Source organism: Felis catus, chromosome B3 (genome assembly GCF_018350175.1).
Source record: "Felis catus isolate Fca126 chromosome B3, F.catus_Fca126_mat1.0, whole genome shotgun sequence".
Classification (NCBI taxonomy): Eukaryota; Metazoa; Chordata; class Mammalia; order Carnivora; family Felidae; genus Felis; species Felis catus.
Window position 1 is genome coordinate 141,627,176 of NC_058373.1, and position 17,126 is coordinate 141,644,301.

The 17,126-nt window shown below is 48.3% G+C and overlaps 2 protein-coding genes across 2 annotated transcripts in view; one reads left to right on the plus strand and one right to left on the minus strand.

Annotated features, from left to right (window-relative positions):
* SETD3 (SET domain containing 3, actin histidine methyltransferase) overlaps window positions 1–13,609 on the minus strand; it is an 80,183-nt gene extending 66,574 nt beyond the window's left edge. Inside the window, exon 1 of the mRNA XM_023256210.2 lies at window positions 13,472–13,609. The gene's annotated coding sequence lies outside the window, so the exon portion shown is untranslated. The remainder of the gene's footprint in view (window positions 1–13,471) is intronic.
* Window positions 13,610–14,055: 446 nt separating this feature from the next.
* CCNK (cyclin K) overlaps window positions 14,056–17,126 on the plus strand; it is a 29,435-nt gene continuing 26,364 nt past the window's right edge. The window contains exon 1 of the mRNA XM_023256211.2: window positions 14,056–14,204. The gene's annotated coding sequence lies outside the window, so the exon portion shown is untranslated. The remainder of the gene's footprint in view (window positions 14,205–17,126) is intronic.

Genomic DNA, 17,126 nt, shown 5'->3' on the forward strand with positions numbered 1-17,126 from the left:
CGTGGGTATAATGTGTAACTTTATGTATCTAATAAGTCTTCTCAAACAGTGTGCCCTACACAGTGTATGCCATCCTGGAATCAGAAGGAACAGGTAAAAATACCTAAAACTTTTGCAGCAAGGAATTAGTTGCTTTGAGATCAAAAGCAGAAAAACAAAACAAAACAAACAAACAAAAAACTGGGGGGGGGGGGGGGAGGACGGAAGGAGGAAGAGCTTAAGCCCCTTTTCCTGAACTTAAGGACTAGCTTCTGAAAGGAGAGAGACGTTCCCCACGTGCACATGTCACTTGCTCACGGCCAAGCCGAAGGCACAGCCTGATTGGAGCACCTCCCATTCTTCTCTGCATCTCGGGCTCTCTGTCCACTGAGAGCATGTCTGGCAGGAACCACTGAACCTGACCACAAATAACTAAAACTACCCAGGAGTCTAGAAAGATTTCTTTTAGGGTGGTGATTTTTTGTATTCTTTTCTTCCTTTTTTTTTTTTTTTTTTAATTGAAGTGCAGCTGACCTACAATATTATATTAATTTCAGGTGTGCAATTGAGCGATTCAACATTCGAATACATGGCAAAGTGATCGCCCTAATTCTAGCTGCCACCTGCCACGGTGCAAAGTTGTTACAGTATTAACAACTCTATTCCCGGTGCTGTAGTTACATCTCTGTAACTTACTTGTTCTATAACCAGAAGTCTGTCCCTTTTAATCCCCTTTCTCTATTTTACCCATCCCCCTGCCCCCAAAGGACTTTAATGACACTTCTAAATACAGCTCCGTGGGAAGAGCCATAGGAACCAGCCCCTGTGAGTGGTGGGCTTGTTCGGCCTCTCCCTTCAGTCCTGCTGGCAAGCCTCTCGTGTGTCAGGCTCCAAACAATTTAAGAACATCACTTTGGGGGTGCCAGGGTGGCTCAGTCAGTTAAGCATCTGAGTTCTGCTCAGGTCATGGTCTCACAGATCGTGAGTTCGAGCCCTGCATCAGGCTCTCTGCAGTCAACGCAGAGCCTGCTCCAGATCCTCTGTCCCCCTCTCTCTCTACCCCTCCCCTGCTCGTTTGTTTTCTCTCTCAAAAACAAATAAACATAAAAAAAATTAAAAAAAAAAAAAAAAAAAGAACATCACTTTGATGAGGCGCCCCGGGCCCTCCCCTTCTCCTAGTAGACCTGGGGAACATGAGCTGGAGACAGCCATGCTCTCATGCACCGGCCCTCACCGTGTGCGGACACACCACCAAGCAGGCCGCTTCATTCTGCCCGCAGCCCCTTACCTCCCGCAGATCCTCCTGCAGGGACCCCCCAACTGCCATCACTCCCAGCATGGAGATACCTGTGTGATACGCTGATCATTAATTAAAAGAGCAGCACTGACCCTTACGTGCAGTACTTACACTCTGCAGGTGCTGGGCTAAGACCTCCTCATTTGATCTCCCTAGACCCCTCTATCATCCTCATCTTTAAAAACATTTTTTTAATGTTTATTCATTTTTGAGAGAGAGAGAGAGAGAGGGAGGGAGAGAGAGAGAGAGAGGGAGGGAGGGAGGGAGGGAGGGAGAGAGAGAGAGAGAGAGAGAGAGAGAGAGAGAGAGAGAGAGAGATGGCGTGAGCATGGGAGGAACAGAGAGAGACACACAGAATCCGAAGCAGGCTCCAGGCTCCGAGCTGTCAGCACAGAGCCTGACGCGGGGCTCGAACCCACAAACCGTGAGATCATGACCTGAGCCGAAGTCGGACGCTTTACCAACTGAGCCACCCAGCACCCCTCACACGCATCGTTTAGATGACATTCTCAGAAAGGTGAAGTCCTTCAGCTTTGTCCAAGGTCACACATCGGGTAAGACGTGCAGCCGGAGTAGAACTCAGATCTGCCTGGCTCTCGAGCTGGGCCACTGCCCTGCTGCTGTTGAAACGCAGAGCAAAAGCACAGGGCACTGCAGGGGACAGGAGGGCTAAAAGGTCTTTCCAGACCCGACGCCCAACAACACCCTGCCAAGTGCCCACACCCCTGGATGTGGCCTACTGCCACCTGCTCCCGCCCACCTCCTGAATTCACCTCTCGCTTACATTTTGACACTAGCCTTTTACGTGTCTGGGCCCAAGGCCATCCCTAACACGCAAATCCGCCCCGTGCTGCCATCCCTGCCGCAGCACTTCAGGCTCCAGCAACAACAAGGACACCCAGTCCCTCATATGGGTGTCATCGCACACCTCTTTGCCCTGTCCCGCTATCTCGCCCACCTCACCCCTTGCCGCCAATACTTGAGTCGCCTGTGCAGTAACTCACTTCCTCTAAAAGCCCTGCCCAGGCATCACCTCTAAAGCCTTCGTGATCCTCTGAGCTGCAACAGCCCCTCCTCTGTGCCACTTCTCCCACTACTGGCTCTCACTGCACTGGAAGTCTTGCTCACACGCCAGCTTTCCTCCTGGACAACGGGCTCCTTGAGGCACCATGTCCTATTTCCATTTGTGTCCCCGACACCCAGCCCAGAACCCAGCCCAGAGCAGGCTGTCTGCATACGGTGCTCATGAGCTCCCAGGAAAAAGAATTCTCTCCTTGGGCAGTTCTTAGGTCAAAATCAGTATTGCTGAAGCTCCCACCCAAGTTTCTGTCTCCTCAGAATGTTAGGATGACGTCTAATTTCTCCTGCAGGTGAGAGACCACTAAATATCTGGTCACAGTGATTTGAAAACACAATAGATTCCTTTGGCAATAATACTCTACAGTGGAATACTTAAAGCTCAATTGTTCTCATGATTTCTTTCCCTTACGCCAAAAAACTGCCGGCTTTTAGAAATGAGTCATAGGTGTAGGGATACAACGCAGGTCAAATTTCCAAACACATCGGTCAATTAGCACCAGGGAGAACAGGTACCTGGAACATACTCTGCAGAGGCCAGGGTGGGGGGCGGAGCTATGTTTACAGAAGCAGTCACTGAAGCCCAAACCACTTAAGACCTTCACCTCCAGTTCCTCCCATCCTTACGGCTTCATCTCCCTGCCTCCAATCTCCTTCCCCAGCACACGTGGACAGCTAGCCTTTACAGATGGAGGCATCAAGTGCCTGATAAGTGCTCGGCCACTGCCGGGAGGTATCGACACAGCCAGCACTCACGGAGCCTCCCTCGTGCGTTCCCAGTCCTAGCTGTCCCCAGCAAGGGACCAGCATTTCGACTCTGGTATCACATCTTGTTTTGTCTGTTCCCAAACTTCCCATAACAAATACGTAGACTTCTTTTGCTCGACACAAGGTCTTTACACAGCTCACAGGGTGGTCCCACCTCCCCAGCACACCCTCAAGGTCCATCACACCTCATCTCATCTCATCTCATCTCATCCGGCTGCCTTACTCTACCCCTCACCTCTTCACACAGCACACTCCAGGGATATGCTCATTCTCCCCATTTTCTAGAAAGAAGCTATCCTCCACTACCCTTTTCTCACCTCCTGGCAAAATGTTTCACAAACTTCAAGACTCAGCCCAAATACCCCCGAGGTCCTTGAGGAAAGTCTAGGCTCCTCCATTAATTTCATAGACTTGAAGCCATGAATGTCAGCAAGAATGAGGCAAGTTCAAGGTGACGAACAGATGCTAAAGTCCTGGATTACCTTGAGATTCAGTCTTTTGTGACTCTTTTTGGAGTGTTTCCCTCCCACAGAGATAGAGACCCTCATGGAGAGAAAGCTGCTCGCTCAGGAGAGGCAGTAAGAATCTTACATACAGGCATCCACTCGCTTCATCTTAATTAAGGTGGGAGGGTTGTCTGTCCTTGTCTCCAGGGACCATACCTACTTAGGGTACAGGGTCATAGATCCAGGCCAGGGTTTAATCTGTCCTCCTGGAAAACAGGTTTGCACTGACCCCCTCTTGGAAAGCTCCCCGGCTGACCTGGACTTGCTCTGCCTGGGAGCCCCCACTGCTCTGGGGCCCCTGTGCCCTTAATCAGAGGTGGTTATGGCCTTGTTGCCGAGCCTGCAGTTTGCGTGAGGAGCTCAAGATTCTTTTTTTTTTTCTTTAAGTTTATTTATTTATTGGGGTGGGGGGAGGGAGGGAGGATGGAGGAGAGAGGCAGAGAGAGCGGAGGAGACAGACAGAATCCCAAGCAGGCTCCGCGTTGTCAGCATGAAGCCCGACGCAGGGCTCAAACTTGTGAACCATGAGACCAAGAGTGAAAATCAAGAGTCGAATTCAAGTCAGAGGCTTAACGGACAGAACCACCCAAGCGTCCCAGGGACTCAAGACTGTGAAGGGTGGGGTTCTCGGCACCCGGTTCTACGGCCCAGCAGCCAATCGTCTGAACTCGTACGGCCATCGGTGTCTGTGACATTTGTTTACTTCTAGGTCAGATATGGCTTAGCGCCAGTTCTAATCTCTGTAGGAAGCCCCTAACTCATGGTATACCTGGACGGCACAAGTCCCACATTTACTTCTTTTCACCCCAAAGACCATCAGGCTCTCTCCCCGTTTGCCAGCTCCCTACACACTGCCCTCCCTCAGCCCCTGGCCTGGCGGTCATTCCCTGATCCACCCTCTGTCCTCCGTCACCGAGGCCTACGGGCCTTTACCCCATGGTGGCCGTGTGTCTGAGTCTTGGCTAAGACCCCACCTCGCCTGTGGTCGCCCTCCCTGCACTGCCAGGGCCCAGCTCTGGAGCCTCCGTGGCCTCACCCACCACAGCCTATGTTACCTTCGCACCCATTTTATGCACCGTCTCAGGGCAGAAATACAACAAACCTTCCATCTCTAAATTACCTGTAGGTGTAGTATCGTGTCATGGACACAGATGAGGGTCAAGTATCTGTTCAATGAAAGAAAATCTTTGGATATCATTTTGGATGTGTTAGTATTGCCCGTGGGTAAGATTTACTTCCCATCACAGCAGTACGATTTTGCGTCAAAGCAACATTTCCGTATATTCCCCCACCAGTGAATAAAACATCAGTCAAAATGCAACATTGACTAAATATTTATCTACTGCTACTAAAGAACTAAGAAGAGGGGCGCCCGGGTGGCTCAGTCAGTTGGGCGTCCAACTCTTGATCTCAGCTCAGGTCACGATCTCATGGTTCATGAGTTCAAGTCCAGCATCGGGTGTGAAGCCTGCTTGGGATTCTGTCTCTCCTTCTCTCTCTGCCCCTCCCCTGCTCAGGTGCACATGGCGCGCATGCACGCACACACTCTCCCCCTTTCAAAACAAATAACTGAAAAAAAAAAAAAGAAAAAGAACTAAGAAGACTCTTAAAAGTAAATATATAAATTTTTATATATGCATAAAATATATGGAATTCACACTTGAAGTTAAAAGTGTCTTTCAGGAGTCCATGGTTTATCATTAGAAAAGCTTTAGTGTATTTTTCACAACAGAAACTCCCTGATAAACACCAATGCAAAAGTTTTTAAATGTTTTTGGTCTCTCAGAAAGCAACAAAGCAGCGACGAGTCCACTTCCAATAGAAAAAGAAAAAGAAAAAAGAAAAAAAAAGGGGGTTATGGCCCAAGCACAGCTTGAAGCTCTGTGAGCTATTGTGACCAGGGGCGCAAGTGTCCGCATGGGGCTCTGCCCTGGTCAGACACCTCCCTGCCACAGCCGGCAGAGAGCGCGCTGACAACAGCCATGCCATGTCAGGGAGCTTAAACACGGCTGTGACTTGGCCAAGAGCCCACAGCCATCAAACCGTGGACCCACAGCTTCCAACCCGAAATGTGTATTACTCCCAACACTGAGGCAGGCTCTGGACATAGATGCAGCCAATGAACCACCTGTCCTGCGTCTGCGTGCCCAGGACTACGCCAGCTGCGGGGGAACACAAAATGAAGGCAGGCCAGACGTGCGGGCCTCAAGGACGATGCGGTGCAGAAACAAGACCCAGCGTGCACAAGTCCTCAAAGACCTAGGAGAAGGAGCTAGAGAGGGCCAAGGAGCGAAGTACAATTAAAGGAGGACTACGCTTCAAGATGCAATTTGAGAAGAAGCTAGAATCCAGTCTGAGTGGTTTCCTAAATTCAGCCCCTTCTGCCTTTTTTAGCTAACAATGTTGATTTCCTCCACCTCGGGGATTGGAAATAAGTACTTACCCTTTCCATTTATGATTCAAGAATGTGTTACACACAATGAGTAATTTTCATTGTGGTTCAGCTGATCTGGGGCTAGAGCCCAAGTTTCAACAAATGAACAAATAGGTAGCCTGAACATCCTTTGTGCCCCTAGCGGATAAAAACCACCTACCAGAAATTCATCAAGTTCCTACGGAGACCAAATATTTATCTCCAATATTTATTTCAAAAATTTATATTAGAAAGATATAAAGAGGTCTAAATTAAGTATGTGTACACACATTTACACACATACAGATACTCAAGACAAATTCCAATTATTACCCTGAAGGTACAACACCAATTGAAAGGGTTTTTTTCCCCCCAAAGTTTAGATTGAAAACTGGTATCATTTATAAATTCTTATGGAATTACCTGGAGACAAACCAAAGTAAACAGTCCAAAAAGAATTCAAACAATACTTAAGACAAAAGAAACTAAGTGGGAAAGCAATACAGGATTGACAGACAAAGCCATTCTACAAACAATTATACATACAGTCGTTCAAAGGAAGGGGCATCTGTAAGAAGGAACAACAGCAAACCAGGAGTTTCACTCCTATCTATGCTTCTTCACCATGCAGATATTTTAACCATCTATAGAACCCTCAAAATGCGGCTCTTTAAGACGCCATAAACTATTTAGTAAAACCACCAACAATCTCTCCACTTAGTAGATAAAACTGACCTTAGTAAAGTATAAAATAAATGGTATATTCAATTATTTTAATTGCTAACTAATATGCATCTGGTATCTATACTCAGCAACCACTCCTGACCAAGCAAGCGATTTTTCTATATATAATCTGTGCGGCAGAATAAAAAGTCAGGTTGGGGCACCTGGGTGGCTCGGTCGGTTGAGCATCTGACTTCAGCTCCGGTCATGATCTCAGAACCCGTGGGTTCGAGCCCCATGTCGGGCTCTGTGCTGACAGCTTGGAGCCTGGAGCCTGCTTCAGATTCTGTGTCTCCTTCTCTCTCTCTCTCTCTCTCTCTCTCTGTGTGTGTGTGTGTGTGTGTGTGTGTCCCTCCCCTGCTCACTCTGTCTCTTTCTCTCTCAAAAAAAATTTTAAAAAATAGGAGAAATTAGACAAAGCACATTTAGACAACTTGGCTGACAGGAGGGGGCAGTGGAGAAGGGTGCTGGGTACTTTATACCCACTATTACAAAGTCTAGCTTGAGTACACGGAACAGAGACAGGATTCAGCTGGGTGGTTTTTGAGGGTTTTTTTTTCCTAATTCTAAGTGGGAAGTATAGATAAATGTGTATCTTTCCTGAGTTGCTTTTAGCTAAACACAAATAGAATAAACATTTCTGATTACATTTTTTGGCAATCTATCCAGAAAGTTTGAGCTCTAACCCAGCATCTCCTGAACCTACCTAACTTTACAGCTGGACTGACTGCAGCAGAGAATTGTCCAAGGCTTCCTCCTACCTCAGGCACCCAGCTGTAAATGCACTTGAAGGGAGTGAGAGAGCCTGTCTGGTCTCTGTGCAGGAAGAAAAGAAGCTCACGAAAAGATCTGGCAGGCCATTAGGATCAGATTACTACATTCTGAATTAAATACACAAATTATAGGATGATGGCTTAGGAAAATGAAAGCGCTCTCAAATTGGAAAGTATTGAAGTGTGCAATGTTTTCTCTCCTCCAGAAACTGATAATGAACACGCGGTCCCTGCACCACATGCTACCGGGTTAACTGAAACTAACACGTATGGGAAACATGTGCTCTCTCCCTACAGTGGCAGGGCCCATTAGCAGGTTCAAGCCATACGAACCCTACAGTTTAAGGAGATACCTGGCACCCATCATTCCAGTCCCTATCGAAGGAGGTACCAATGTGCCACAACTCCGAAGTACCAAGAGGTCAAGGCAAGCAGGCAGGCAAGAAGGGGAAGCCTCCTTCAAGCCAAGTTTCAAGCCAGTAGCTCCTTAAGTAGCAGGATGAACGCAGCCCTGTAAATTGCATGTAAGTAAAATCTCAATCTCTGTACAGAACCATTTACAATCTATAAGCAGACAGGGGCAGGTAGATACACACACATTTGAGATTTAACAAAATACACACGTTTCTTGCTTTCTACAGTGTTTTTTGCTAATTTCCCACTAATTTACACAGTAATTTTAGAAATGCTTAAACCACTTCTGATTGACTTTTCAATATATAATAGTTTCAGTTTTAAACTGCTGTTGAATTAAACTGTAAATACGCTTAAAATGAGGCTCCTATTTAAAGGAAGCTGAAAAAAAAACCTCTCAGAAAGCAAAGAATCATTTGGTATCATGAATAATCATTTCTTTCATGTCTTTCTAAAAGAAAAAAGAAAAACGTTAAGTGAAGAAACAGCTGTAATCCGTCAAGAAATTACCTTCGAACCACCCACATTCCTCCCCTAAGATTTGAGATTCTAGAACTGTGGAATATGGGGCTTGGAAGAGACTTTTGGGGTTATCTGTGTTAATCCTCAGCCCCACACATGTTTAAAAGAACCCCACCCAGGGTCATGAAGCAATGACAGTCGTCAAAGTGCACCGCTATCCACCGCCATGAATTCAGGTCTGAAAACGCTGGAGAGGCAGGGTGGAGGGTGTTGTGACTAAGAAACGCACTACTTGAGGCTTGCTGCTGCTAAGGGCAGGGACAGAGCGAGGGACAGAGCGGAGGTTCTGCGGGCACTCCTGTGCTTCCCAGGGCTGGAGCTGCTAACCGCCCGCTGCCGCGTGTGCATTTCCAGGTTGTGAGCCACTCCAGCACTACGTTGTTGGAAAGGTCATCATCTCCTCTGACCTGTCCCCCACTTCTGCCTTTCAAAGAGAAACGACTACCCTTCAAATTTTTGAAGACAGCACTCTGTTCCCCCACAAAGCCTTCTCTTCTCCCGGTTTAACATACTCCTTCTCAAAAGTGGACAAAACTCACTTAGGTATGTTCAATGAAGTTTTTTCTCCAGGCAACAAAACCCTTCTGATGAGCTCTGAGAGGGGCACAGTTCAGTGGGGACTGTCTTCCTGGAACTCGAATCAAGGGGATCTTAGGATTACACCTGAGACTGCCCGGGCTTTTCTACGAGTCAAGTAAACAAAGGAGTGCATTCATTTGTTCAGTGCACATTTCTCGAGTATCTAATCTGAAAGGCACAGACGAGTGACACACAGTCCCACAGCCTTGAGGACAAAATGACAATCAACTGAAACCTTTGTTACACAAACGGATTTTCAGCAAGACAAGTCGTGCTGTATCAAGTGAGTGTCTGAACCGAAATGCAATTTTCATGCCGTCATTGTTTGTTTCCAGGCCACTGTCACCATCACCCCTGCCACACACAATGTCCTACGGCAGGTCCCCAACGTGACTGTCTTCGTCATGACCGCATCATTTGGGCACTTACTTTATCAGAAACTGAGGGAGGCATTTCACACAATAGAAAGAGATAGAATCATACCCACTTTACAGATGAGAAAGTTGAAATTGAGAGAGGTTAAGAAACTCCACACAAGACGAAGACTCAGTTGGTAGCACAGCCTCACCAGCACACCCTGGTGGCAAACTTTACTGACACTCAATAGTGTTTCACGGATTCAGCTCAAAACCAACCCACTTGCGAAGGCTTGGAAGGCTGTTCATCGCCTCCAAAGTTCAAACTAACAGTATTCCCTTACAGCAGCAAAACGTACCACGTAAAGGTTTTACCTCTTCGGCCTTTTTCAGGTAGAGAGCCGTTTTGCTAGCCTTGTCCAAACAAATGGGAGTTGCCTCAGCTTCAACGGGAAACTTCCAAATAAGCCTCTGCCCAGTCCCGCGTATCCCACATTGATCTCTGCAATGCCACACTCATGTCAAGAAACCGCAGAAACCACTTAGAAACATGTAGCAGTGCTAAGCCATTACAATCAACACACGGAAAACTTCGTTAATCATTAGCCAATATGGCAAAAGCAACTTTGATGAGTATTTTTCAGCACGAACCCTTCCTTTCTTTTAACTGTGCTCGATGGAAAATTATTGATAGCGAAGAGTCAGGCCTGTTTACTGAGACTGAAAGCTTTAAATCACTCAGTCATGTGACTGTTTGCACCTTGCTGAATCCTAACGAATTGTGTCCTAAAGACGTGAAGAGTGAAACTCAGGATCGTAGATAGGTGATGAGCCTAAAACACAGCACATTTATTAAGAGTTCTATGTAGACACCCTGATTACATTCTCTGGACAATGCTTTAGTCCTTCTAGAAAAGAGTGAAAGCATTTCTTCCTGTTCTCTTTTCCCTGCCCGCCCTCCACACATCCCCACCACTGAAGCTAACGAAGTAGCAGGTTATGATCTCACTCGGCTTGGTAATCAGCATCACTCAGGGTCTTCTCAAAATCTTAACTTCAGGGTCGGGCTCGTCTTCCGTGGTCAGCCAAAAGTGTTTGGGCTTGTCTTGATTACTAATTAACTTCTACTTAGAAAGTACTAGAATAAGAAGGAACTTCAAAGTCTTAACTTTGGTATTTGGCTTTCATAATCGTTTAGAACCATTTTTCTTCCACTCAAATTTATTTCAGTTGCAAACTGTCAATACTTGGGCTCGTACCTCTTGATTTACACCTGTTCCTTTCTAAAACCTAGAGGAAATAAGAGTCTACACGGCTAATCTCTGGCTTGAGTTATTGGATGAATTTCACAACAAAAGTAGGACTTCTAATCTGGCCAATTCCGCTAACTAAGCTTTCTCTACATAATACTATCATTATGTTAAATAGGACTCAGAACGAACTGATATCCAAGATAAACATGTCTACGACCGCAGCAAGAGAAAAAGGATGGATGCACGGCAAATCAAAGTGTTCGTCAACGACAAGATGGGCCCAAATATAACGTGAGCAACTTGAGAAAACAACTGGCCACAGGCGACTTGCAAAGTGACCTAAGAATAAAGACATATTCACTGCTCTGTTAAAAAATGTTGAGTGCCACAGTAGTAAGTGACTCCGGTTCCTCTAATGGGGGAACGAGATCATGGCTCCATTCCCAGGACTTAGGTACAAAGAGAGGAGGCGCACTGGAAGCTCTTCCTCCCCACCCCCGACAGAAGCACCATGCACTGGCCAGCAAACCAGTCTCTATGGGGAAAAAAAAAAAAAAAAAAAACCTGCCAGTGAAAGATAGTCATCAAACTACACACACAAAAAAGATCTACTATTATTAGCTGTGTTTCTAAAAGTTACTTCAGACTTGAGATAAGAAAAAAAAGGAGACTGTAATTCAAACATTTAAGGAACTGGAAAGCCTCAAAGTGAACCGACAGCCAGTAAAAAAAAAAGAATCCAGAGTAAGTCTCAGCTAGCAGGTAAGATTTCTGCTCCCAGGCCTGCTCACATTCCACAGGCCACAAACTGTGTAGCTGGTTTTACTGAATTCTGTAACTGCCTACTAAATCCTTCCACTACCAGCAGGCCTTGGTTGTACTCAGGTTGGCACCTTCCTCCAGCTGTCACCCGTCAGGCTCTTCTAGACGCGAAAGCATCAAGTTTTAAGGAGGCTGTTGTGAGCGCTCCTAACAAAACAGTTTTCCGGTGGTTGAACTTAAGAAGGGAAAAATGTTTCAGCACAACCTTTACATTTTCCTCATTTTCCAGCGGCTCTTCAAGCAAAGATTTAACCATTTAAAATGTGGCCTAAAATGCTTGCCATAGGGAAGAGAGGATCAGTTAAGTGTTACTTTCTTACTGACAATCTTACTGCACTCTTACTGACAGAACTGAACAGAAACTTTCATTTCCACTGCGGAAAATGTTTCAATCTTCAAGTCCAACATCAATGCCACTGCCAGGGACAAAAGCACCAAGAGAGGTCAGCAAACTGAGGAAGACAAGGAAAGCAGCAACCATTTTACCCTCTCAGGATGGAGTAGCATTTCAGACGTTAGCTTACCATTTTGAATAGGCTGAAAGGAGGGCAGGCAGGAAGGGGCAGCAGAAGGCTAAAAACTGAGGTTTGGAATTCCAATAAAGAGGTTGTTCTGTATTTGAGAACTTGGCTTTGCAAACTCCTTTCTGGGGCCAGAGAAAAACACTCCTCCTTAAATTGTTGGAACCTGACCAGAATATCAATCACAGCAGCCCCTGGGACTAATTTGGTAAAAGGCGGGATTGCACACACAGTAGCCTGCATAGGCACGATTTATCATGGTTCAAGCCAGTCTTGCCAAACTTTAACAGTGGAAAAAGCTGCTTTTATTTCGCTATATTCTTGAGTTAAATGCATTCACGTAAAATGGTAAGAAAAACCTCTCCAAGATTATTACTGGCTATTTCCATTTTGAAATACCAGCGGGGTCAACTGAGAAGAAACACAGGGAAGGGAGAGGTATCGTTTTATACATGATAAAATTCACCTTTCCGTGTCCAGTTCTACGAGTTGGGACAAACGCGTATATAGCTGTGGAACCAACACCCACAATCACGCTAGGAGCAGGTTCATCGCTAAACAGTGAACTCGGAAGGTCTTGGAAGCAAAAGCCACCTGTCAACAGACTTTAAAAGTACTTTCGCTTTTGAAATGACACGTCCCTCATCTGGAATCGCCAAGCAACACCCTGCAAGCGATCCTACACGTGCGGCTACGCGGCGGGGGCGAGGCCGCGCGGCGAGTGGCGCCCGCTACCCGGCGGCTCCCGTGCCCCGACGACAAGCGGGGCGAAGGCGGAGTCGCGGCGCCCGGCCGGAGCCGAGACGAGGAAGAGTTTAAGGGCCGGAATGACAAACTCCAAAGCACCGAATTCTTCTCCCTAGTAGGGCGCCGAGCGTGTGGACCACGGCCAGGGCGCGTGGGAAGACAGATGACCTATTTTCAACGCCTGTTTTTATAGCTGGAAAGTGAGAGAGAAGCAGGGGCTGGTCCCCGGGCGCACCTGACGTTTGGGGAGCGGAACACAGAAGCCACACAGCCTTCACCCGGGCGGCGGCGGGGAGGGAAGGAAGGAAGGAAGGAAGGAAGGGAGCGCGGGCCGGCCGCACGCACAGCCCAGCCGCCCAGCGCGAGCCGGAGCCGCCCGGGCCCCACCCGGCGGGCGCCCAGCGACCGGCGCTCCCTGCACCTGCCGCCGCCTCCGGGCCGGCCGGACGCCCCCGAGGGGCTGCGGGTCGGGGAGGGGGGACAGAGGCCGAACGGCGCCCCCACCCCCGACCCGCCGGGGCCCCGCATCCGGCCTTCCCGCCTGGCCCTAGGGGCGCACACCGCCGCCCGCACCTCTGGCGCCGGCCGACCGGCGGGGCGCGCGCAGAACCTGGGCCGAGGGGCGCCGGCCGGGGCGGGGGACGTCCTCACCGCGCTCGGGGGCGGCGGCGAGAGTCTGCCCGCGAGCCGCGCGCGCCGGGGGACCGCCGCCCGCACTCACCTGCCCGCTTGCCCCTTCGCGCAGCGGCGGCGGCGCCACACTCGGGCCCGGACCCACCGTCCGCCTCAACCAAGCCCCAGGCGGCGGCGGCGGCGGCGGCGGCGGCCGGACGGGAGGGGCGGGACGGCGGCCTGAGACGGCCCCGCCGCCGCGGCCCAACCCGGCTCCGCCCGCCCCCGGGCCCCGCCCCCGGGCCGCCGCCACCGCCGCCCATTGGCCCGCGGCTCCGACGCACGGGGGGCGCCCGTCAGCCAATCAGAAGAAAGTAGAGCTCTCCCAAGACGAAAGTGTCGCCAGTCTCTTCCTGGCCCCTCCCCACGGGTCAGCCGTCGCTGCGGGCAGGAGGAGGAGCCAGCCCAGGGGCGTTCTATTTCGGCAGTCCCGCCCCCCCCGGGGCGAGAGGGAATTCGGGAGCAACCGAACGTGCTAACGGAACTTGGACGCGGGAGGCGGGGCCCGAGGCGCCCTTTCTCCAATCAGCGCCTGGCGTGGGCGCAGCCCAGCCAATTGTGGCGCCGAAGCTGGCGGGGCCGAGGCCGTTCTGGCCCGCAGGCCCAATGGCTGGAGAGGAGGCCGTGCAGTACGGTTAGGGGTGGCTGGGCGGGGCCGCGCCCGGTCGCTGGTTTTTCGTCGCGGACGCAGCGAGATGACGTCGCTTCCCCGACATTCCACGTCCAAGATGGCCGCGGTTGGCGAGGAGAGACGTCGCTAAGGGGCTTGCCTGAGGCGAGGGGTGAGTGACCGACGGACCGCCGCTCACCTCCACTTCCCTGGAGGTCGGAGTAGGGTATGGCCATTTATCTCCGGCCATTGGCGGAGTCTCTTTTTCGGGATTCCGCCTCGCTCCGCTATCCCTGGTGCAAATCGAAGTTAGCGGGCGACGGCGGGGCTGCGGGTTGGGCTTCGAGAGAGTGTATGAGACACAGGAGCGGGGCCGGGAGGCCGACGCGGACCCTAAAACAGACAGCAGCCCTCGAAGTGAGGGGCGGCTAGGAATCGGGGACTTTCTAGCAGATGGGGAGAAGGGGCGGGGGGGGGCGCCTGCTCTTAAACGCGCGCGCAGCCTCTGAGCCGCACAATCGCAGTGTACCTCTATCTTCCCAGTTTATTTCGCAGTGTTCTGGTCCCTGTCGAGGTTAGGCCTGAGACTTACTCTGCTCTACGTCTGAGGTACTCCGACTTTGGAGTCTGAAGAACCATGTAACAGGGTGGGACTAGAAATAAGGAAAAGGAACTTCCGCGATTAGGTTCGTTCTTGCCGAGACGTCGTCTTTACCGATCCTCTCCTGGACTGTTTGGTTTGTTATTAAAGCAGTTGTTCTTAAGAAAATTGAGGCCTAAGTCTGAGGTTTTCTGAAAGTGCTTGGACTGTTACCAGCACCGAGCACGGTTGGTAACGCTCCCTCAACTTGGACTGCCAGTTAAACCGAGCTTTCGCGAAATCATCTGACGTTAGGCGCGACTTCTGAGACCAGTTACTTGAGGGTGATCTCTTGTGGTTTTAAAGTAAACTTGATAGTGATTATGTATCTCGTTCTAAATCGCTCTTTAGATGTATCTAGTATGGTGCCTTTCATTTGTAGGCGCTCATTAAGGGTTTGTTTGAATGATGTTGCTAGAATGAAAACTCCATGAGGGGCTTTGTATCCTCAGCACCTAGAACACTGGGTGACCGTATTGTAAGCTTTCTAGATTGTTGAATGAACAATGGACGGATGATGGTAGTAATGGTGGTATTGGTAGACATTTTGGTTAAGATCGTTAGCGGCTTTAGATTGCTTGCTTGTTAAATAATCTTGACGGTAAATGTAAGAGTTATCCAGGATTATTTTATTTTATTCCCAGTAACCACTCTTAGTGTCTAATTTTCAGGGTTTTTTTTTTTCCTTTTGTCTGATTGTATTGTAATGCATCATTCAACCTTATTTGTTGATTCTTGCATAAAACATAATGGGTGTTTCGTTTTGAAAATGTAGTTTGCACCAACAAGCAATAAGGAAACATTCTAATTACTAAGGAGGTCCTTACATTTTCAATGTCACTTCTGAAATTGAATGTCGTAAAGAAAAAATGGTTTTAGCCTACCTTACCTAGGGAGATAATGTTTGAAAGCAGTGAGTTCGCTGAAGAAGAAAAATGGTTTGTTTGCTGTCTCTAAGAATTGGGTAAGGACCAACAAAATGAAAAGGAAGTTCAAAGTAATGGAGGAGATCATAAAGAACTTCAAATTGGATTAAATCCATTTCATATTTTTAGGGTCAGATAAATGATGTACCGGCATACTTGCAGGTAAAATTGTAAAACCACTGCTCATAGCTTTTGAGGAATCTGAAAACAACAGTTAATGGTGGAAGAGTGGAATCTGGTAAATAGCTCAGATTTTGCAGAGAGCAGTTAGGTTGATGGCTCTTGGATGCTAGAACTTGTTACTCTATTTTAGAGCCTTGGTTTTGTGTTTTTTTTTTTAATTTTTAAATGTTTGTATTCATTTTTGAGAGACAGATACAGAGTGCAAACAGGGGAGGGGCAGAGAGAGAGGGAGACACAGAATCCGAAGCAGCTCCAGACTCTGAGCTGTCAGCACAGAGCCTGACGCGGGGCTCGAACCCACAAACCACAAAATCATGATCTGAGCTGAAGTCGGACACTGAGCCAGCTGAGCCACTCTGGTGCCCTGTGTTCTAGAGCCTTGTTGGGAGAGCAGAAAGAGTTTGTGAGTACTTGGGAAAGGAGAGCTCATTCCCTCAAACTTCAGAGTTTCAACTAAAAAAAAAAAGCCAGCCCGATGACATACGTCTAATTACTTGTCCCTCGAAGTTTGCTACCTTGGTGGTGAATGAGGGATTGCTAGGCATGGGTCCATTTAGGTTTCCTGAGGACACTGAATGTGTCTCTCTTCCTGTCCTAGTAGACACAAGAGACACATGTACACTGGCTAAGGTCTGCTTGGGTGGATTTATGTCCATTGAAATCACCAAACCCCAAATGATTAATGGGTTGATGTCAGCCCGAAGACAGGTGTTTAGAGATGAGCTATAGGGCTCTGGTCTTGCCCCTACTCTGGTTAGCACCTTTTTTTTTTTTTTTTATTACCAACTTTAAATATATGAGGCGTACTCCTCACATTAATAAATGTACTCAAAACCTGTAGCTATAAAGAATTTTTAAAGGTTGAAACAATAGGTCAAAATTAACAAGATGTAAATTTGCCAGGTCAAATCTACAAAAGTTCATTATGCATATTTGAGACGAGGAAGACCAGATTTGGGGGAAAAAAAGGGGGGGGGGCGTGGATTGTAGGATGTAATGTTCCATCTGTGGAAGCAAAGTGGAGAATCTTCCCCAGATTGAGGGAAAGCGATATTTTCATCTAACGACAAATTGTGGCTCTGCCATTTACGACCTTTGTGAATTAGGCAGGCTGTTTCATGTCTCTTTGGTTCTGGTTTCTCCACAATAAATTGTGAGAATAATAAAATACAGCTTGCAGGCATGCTGTGTCTCAGTGGACGCACGATGGACATGTTGCTGAGTATTGGTAATCTCCCTTCCCCCACTTACTATGAAGATCGTGTAAACAACGTTTTCCATTTTGGTTGCTAATGTTTAGGGGTTATCTTGAAACACTAAAAACCATGTTGAGAAAATAGAGATG